The sequence below is a fragment of the Botryllus schlosseri genome, chromosome 10, assembly GCF_051294905.1.
Source record: "Botryllus schlosseri isolate E-star chromosome 10, Bs_hap1, whole genome shotgun sequence".
Taxonomy (NCBI): Eukaryota; Metazoa; Chordata; class Ascidiacea; order Stolidobranchia; family Styelidae; genus Botryllus; species Botryllus schlosseri.
Genome location: NC_137245.1, coordinates 13,505,358 through 13,512,446, shown reverse-complemented (window position 1 = coordinate 13,512,446; position 7,089 = coordinate 13,505,358). Strand labels below are relative to the sequence as shown.

The window sequence follows — 7,089 nt, the reverse complement described above, 5'->3', positions numbered from 1 at the left end:
ATTGGTGTTGTGGTTGTTGTTGTTTGTGGTATTCATGGTTTTTATCGACTACCATGGTCATTTACACCAGGCCGATAGTCCTTATTTTTGATTCCGTATCTGCCGACTTGTAGCACGGCCCACTTCTAGGCTTTTTACAAGACACCGCTTACGCAGATGGGATGGCGAGGAGGAGCCTAGATAAACCTCCAACACTTGGTAGGAATTCTGGAGTCGACTTCGGTCTGACTCGAACCCACAACCCATAGGTGTTGTAGCTGTGGATTATACCACTACGCTATCTCGCCACTTTTTCATTAGTGTCGTCGACATCCATTTATAGTTTGGTCAATGGGCGAGGAAAATATCTTGCATCAGTAAGCAGTATAGTTATCTGTGATATAATTTTATACTTACATAGTCATTAGTAGCTACAGTCATTAGTCAGATAGTCATAGGCACCAATACGTAATTTTGTGTGGGCACTGGGTATTCGTCGTGTTATTACATCAGTACCACCCATGTTGGGTCAGTGGTGGAGTGAACAGGAGTGAATGTAAGATTGTATAATATACAGGTAAATTCTAAGAAAACAGGTATTCTTTACGGGAGATCTGCCTGTAGCCTAACCAATTAGCCATGAGAGCATATGAAATCATTCCAGTCTGAAAGGCAAGGCAACGCAGACTACATTATAGCAGTCAGTAGCGAACTACCACCTGTAAGAGTTAATCGCCTATAATAGCAGCAGTGCCACATCTGTTTGTACATCGAAAACGTATATTGTTTATTTCAATTTCGTAGCTGTATTTCAAAGAGCATTTGAACATACTTCCAGAAAAAAAAACAGCCATAAGGAGCATACGTTCGGAAATAACTGGTTGCCTACATGATAGTTCGGATATGAACAATTTGGGAAATCCGTTACAATTCAAAAGTGGAATTCCTCCCAAATATTGAAAAATTCTCCTAAGCGGGGAATTCCTCCCCGGTTGGGAACCACTGCATGAAGACAAAAGAAAACCATACCGGATGCACCACTCTAATTTAATTGATTGTGGATTTCAGCAAAATGGACTTAGCCTATTATTATTATTGCCATCAGCTGCGTTGCTGTTGTTATCTGGCACTTTGTAATCTGGCAATCTAATTTGTGAGGCATGAATAGCATGTTGGTATCCAATCGCAACCATAATAGAAAAGTCGGGAAATTTCAACGAAATAAAAATCCATTAAAAAGAGATAACTCGGGCTGAATTTAAAATCATCAAAATCGATTAGCAATATTGTCATAATGCAATACAACATGTTGTTGCTGTTGTTGTTAAACAGAAACTTTGGTGCTTGTCACTTGCTGTTATTTTGCACCACCATCAAAAAGTACTATACAAAGAAATGCACCTGGCACAGTAAATACCATTGGGGGCCGTGCTATTTGTCGGCAGATAAGGAAATATCGGCCTGGTGCAAATGACCATTGACCATAGCAGTCGAAACACCATGCAAACCGAAACAGAAACAGCAACAATCACAGTTATTGTTGTGGTGGCATGTCATGTGCAGCCCCTACGCAGGGGGTGAATCGGGTTGATTCCAGGCATTTTTAGGGTCTATTATTTTTTAAACTTCCATATATAGATTCTCCATGGAGAACAATCCAATATTTTAGTGATTATGTCCATCATACCATACCAGACAAAAATACACAGTGATCAATATATTTTTGATACATCTGTACATAGTCGTTGGTAATAGGTATACATGCATTGGCCGGGAATCGAACCCGGGCATCCCGCGTGGCAGGCGAAAATTCTACCACTGACCACCAATGCGACAGGGGCATAAGCGATACCTTGACGCTAGACCCCAAAGCTTCAGAATTCACTTCCCGCACAAATTGATTTTCATTTGCGTACCTTGACACCACAAAGTAACAAGGGCAAGAAGTTTTTTTCCATTACGCCAATCACTTCTTGCAGATCAGTAATCGATACATATCAGGCACATTTCGGATATCGTCTCATGAACTCAATGATCCGGATTTGCGTATTTGTACGAATTGTCATGTTCTACTGGTGAGAGGGATAAATTAGAACTATAAGCGAAAGTGATGACATTTTAAAACGCTCTTTAAATATGCTTCGGAAAAATGGAATATAATGTGATGAGAAACGTTCCCTTAAATTTTTGACGAGCATGCGCGCGCTCACCAGCTCACTGCGCGGTCGCTTGGACAACAGTGCGTAACGACTAAAGAAAAGGTCATCACTTCTGATTTTTTGTGTCAGCACTGCGCAACTGCAACTTGAAGGGGACATTGGTTATGAGGGACAAAACTCCTCCCCGTCGGGGAATCGAACCCCGGTCTCCCGCGTGACAGGCGGGGATACTCACCACTATACTAACGAGGAGTCGTGATGTGCTCAAGACACTTGACCAATAATTATAGCAATGATGATACCACTTCAACATACTCACCATTATTTTGATACCGATTTATACAGTACAAACAATTGTTCCTATATCGGTCCCATCGATTGGGCTTGTTTAAATATTTTCATCACTCAGTATTCTCAGTAATTGAAAACCATAGCGTTGAACGAAACAATATAAGAATGAAGAATGTAGATATTTTTCCCTATACTTTCGGTATTATCTCCAATCGACATACAATGTCTGTGTCGTCATATATTACCTAGTGGTATTTTTTTGCTGTCGTGACATACGGAAATGGAAATAAAATGCAGTGGGATAGCAATATATGCGAATGTGCAAAGAGAGCTCTTTATTGCTACTTCAAACCGAAAAGCTAATCGCACTAGCCTACGAAAATAATAGAAATGAAACTAAACCATGTAGTAGGCTACCGTGATTCTCAAACTGTGTTCCGCCAAAGATTCTCACGTGTGTTATATGCGAGTCTTTTTGTAAATCTTTTTTCAAAAAGTTTCAAAATGAGGAATGTAGGCTAGCACATGTAGCGAGCTCTTCATTGGTTCTTCAAACCGAAAGTAAATCTCATATTGAAAATGAATCTTAACCATGTGGTTGGATAAAGTGGGATGGATATGACTTTATAGGTAATGGCAGCTGGTGCATTATGCGCTGCATTAAAAACTTACGAATATAATTTAGAAACGAGGTGGTGTTCGGTTGGGGTGAGGGTAATTTAACTCAGCGTAATACAAGCTGTGTAAATTTGGGATGGAAGATTGGCAAAGCGTAATGGGTCTGCAAGATATCGTATGGGTGTTTGCATAGAGTTCCTAATTATAGGAGCAATTCGGAATCAATCAGTTTACGATACTATATGCTAAAATTGTAATCGGATAATGTTTACCGACCGGTATGGTTGTTGAGGTCTGAGAAAACTGCATTGGCCGGGAATCGAACCCGGGCCTCCCGCGTGGCAGGCGAGAATTCTACCACTGAACCACCAATGCGCTGATATCTTTCCGCAATACATTTTAAAGTAACCCAAACACTTAAACTGGCTTTGTTTGATATTCTCGTGTTCAGGTTTATTTTCCAGACACATCACAACTGAGAAAGTTCAAAATATATTCCAATTGTAGTATAGGCTGCTGTACATTGCAAAATTGCATCACTTGGTTAATAAGTCAATGACTTTTTGTAACGGAACCGGCTTAATAGAAAATTGACTTTAGTCATTGAATTCGCTTACAAAAATTTGAATCCCACCCCCATGGATGTATCCCTCTCTCTTTCATCAGCCTCTTTCACACAGCCATTTTGTGAGCAATCATTCAAGTAGCTCTTACTCTAACTAATTGGTTCACATACTTTTCCAAGAAAAATCGCTAAACATCCCTTGGCAATTTCTGAAATGACTCACGGTCCTTAACAAAATGAACACAAAAATAAACGTTTGATTTTATGGTGTCAATGATACAGCTGGTGTTGCCGATATTTTGTGACTTTTTAATTGTGACTTTGTGACTTTCTGTGACTCGGCTTTGTTTAATTGCGTTTTTGTGAACGCAACTCTGATATCGTCGAAAATAGGAAGGGGTAATGGGGTCTAATGACTGCAAGTTATAATTCTGAAGTAACCAAATATTTTTGCAGAATCATACGTCGTATGCCGTTTAAACGGGACTGAACTCGAACTGAAGTACATTTGATGTAGACTGATGGTACTTCGGCAGGTCGTATTAATGTAAAACAAAAATATTCATAATCGCAATTTAATATCAATTAATAATAATTACACTCAATACATTGATGCATCCAAGAGATAATGCATCTCAGATTTGGGTTTAGAATTCTTCCATTATCTTCAACCGAGAATTTTCCAACAGGAGTGAATGTATAATTGTGTAATATGTAAGTACATTCTATAAAAACAGTTGTTCTTCACGGGAGATCTGCCTAGTCTAACCAATTAGCCATAAGAGCATATACAATCGTTTTAGTCTGAAAAGGTAACGCAACGCAGGCTACATTATAGCAGTCAGTAGCGAACTACCAACGCGTTAGTCGCCTATATAATAGCAGCAGTGCCACCTCTGTTTGTACATCGAAAACGTATATTGTATATTTCAATCTCGTAGCAATTAAACAGGCGAAAGAATCATACGAAACAAGATGTGAAAGTACATATTAAGTAGGGCTGGGCATAATGATTCGAGTACTCGAATCTGAATCGAGTATTAATTTTAATGATTCGAGTCGAGTATAGTAAAAGACGATTTTTTCGAGTACTGAAATTATACGCTTCTCTCCACTGAAAGTTAATTTATCAACGAGAATTATAGTTGCGATACTATTTTTCACTGTTGAGGCCTTTAAACCTTGGTTGACGGTATTGTAGCATACGAAACATATAGTACAAAGCTACGAAGGTTACTGGACGTCGCACATTTCCAAAGTCATGATTATCCCGCAACATTGTCACTAAGTGGAATGAAATCGGTATGGTCCAAAAATACCATAGTATCATTTATGAGATTGATAACAGGCATTATATTCTTTGTGGTGGCATAAACAGTACATATTTGAAGTTTGACGTATTACATTGTGTTATGACATCATAATGGGTGATACTCGATACTCGACTCGACTCGAAGCATATTACGTGATTCAGAATCGAATCACCCAGGTACTCGATTTTGCCCAGCCCTAATATTAAGTCTCCGATTGCCATCATAGCCATGCACTTATATAAAATGAAACAGAACCATTTATAGTCCTGTCATAGGGCCCGATGCGAAGTCTGAATGTTGTGATACTATTTCGCAACAGAAGAAATAGGAGCACCAACGGCGCCAATTATGATGGGTTTGTGCAGCCTGTATGCAGGGGGTGGGTCGGGTTGATTCAAAGGCGGAACCCCGGCATTTTTAGTGTCGAATATATCTTCCATATATGGATTCTCCATGGAGAACAATCCAATACTTTAGTGATGGTGTCAATCATACCATATCATACAATGTAATACAATGCAAAAATACGTAGTGATCAATTTGATTTAGGTATACATCCGACCGCAATCCATATATACATTGGCCGGGGCCCGGGCCTCCCGCGTGGCAGGCGAGAATTCTACCACTGAACCACCAATGCGACATGCGCTAAGCGATTGCTTGATTCAGGGTAACTGCGATGGTACGTCCCGACGCTTCAGGACTAGGATTCGATTCCCGGACAAATGCATTTTTATTCGGGTATCTTGACTCAAGGACAAGAAGCGTTCTTTTTCATCAGGCCATCACTTCTTGGAGATCTGTAATTGATTCAAATCAATAAAATTGCGGATATATCGTCTCAGGAACTCAATGATACGGATTTGCATATTCCTGCGAATTGTAATGTTTTACTGGTGAGGGCGATAAATTATAACTATAGGCGAAAGTGATGAAATTTCAAAATGTTCTATAAATCAGTTCAGGATGACGATCGTTCGGAAAAATTTAATATAATATGATTAACGACAAAACTCCTCCCCGTCGGGGAATCGAACCCCGGTCTCCCGCGTGACAGGCGGGGATACTCACCACTATACTAACGAGGAGTCGCACTAAGTTCAAGACGCTTGACCAATAATTATAGGAATGATGATACCACTTCAACATACTCACCATCATTGTCGTGTACCGATTTATACACTATCATCATCATCATCATTGGTTTATTAGCAATTTTATCAGTTCAATACACCACAAATAATGCGATACAATGAAAAGACAGGAAGATGTCGAAGCGACAAGCAGTAGTCTATGGAATCGGACACCCACCTTGGCCTAGGCCCTAGGCGATGTAAAGAGGAGGCATGCACACTGAATGAAAGTAAAGAAGATAGAATAGAAAAAGAATGCGACAAGAAATAGGGCGGCATGTCATGGGAAGCGAGATCGATAGGTCAGTCGTGGTCCGGTAATCTTGAGGATGGACTGTATTTATTTAGTAGTAATTGTTTGTATTTCGACTTGAATGTGGACATGCTCGTCGACTGTCTGATGGCCGGCGGGATACTGTTCCACACATCAGGTCCGGCATATTTGATGGAGCGATGATCTTTTCGGTCGATCATATGATACTTGGACGACGTGGACGCGCGTGTGTTGTACTTGTGCGCTTTTGATTCAGAGGTAAAGAAGTCATTGAAATATTCGGGGCAACGACCACAGTGAAACTGATACATAAACTTGGCGATTTCTAGTTTCCGCATATCTTCTATGTTTAGGACGCCAAATCTCTTCAGCAGCGACTTATTGGATGGGCAGCCAGGCCCTTTTGGAGCCCTAGCTATGATTCGGAGTACTTTATGCTGTAGTTTCTGCAGTGGCTTGAGTGCAGTTTTACTGGCAGTCCCCCAACAGAGGATGCCATAATGTAACTTCGATTGGATTAAGGATTTAAAGAGTATCAGAAGAACCCATGCTGGCATGAAGCGCCCAAGGCTGTAGAACAATTACACTACAAACACTACAAACAATTATTCCAATGTCAGACGCATCGATTGAGCTTGTTTAAATATTTTCATCACTCAGTAAATGAATCAATAGAGTTGAACGTGACAAGTAAAGAAAGAGGAATGTAAATACATTATCGACTATCGTTATCTCCAATCGACATGCAGTGGCTGTC

The 7,089-nt window shown here is 40.1% G+C and overlaps 3 non-coding genes across 3 annotated transcripts; all 3 read right to left on the bottom strand.

The window, feature by feature from the left end:
* Positions 1–2,318: 2,318 nt before the first annotated feature.
* On the bottom strand, positions 2,319–2,390 carry Trnad-guc (transfer RNA aspartic acid (anticodon GUC)). The gene has a single exon. It is a non-coding gene; the product is annotated as a tRNA-Asp (tRNA).
* A 961-nt stretch (positions 2,391–3,351) lies between these two features.
* Trnag-gcc (transfer RNA glycine (anticodon GCC)) lies at positions 3,352–3,422 on the bottom strand. The gene has a single exon. It is a non-coding gene; the product is annotated as a tRNA-Gly (tRNA).
* Positions 3,423–5,941: 2,519 nt separating this feature from the next.
* Positions 5,942–6,013, bottom strand: Trnad-guc (transfer RNA aspartic acid (anticodon GUC)). Its single transcript has one exon. It is a non-coding gene; the product is annotated as a tRNA-Asp (tRNA).
* Between the last annotated feature and the right edge of the window lie 1,076 nt (positions 6,014–7,089).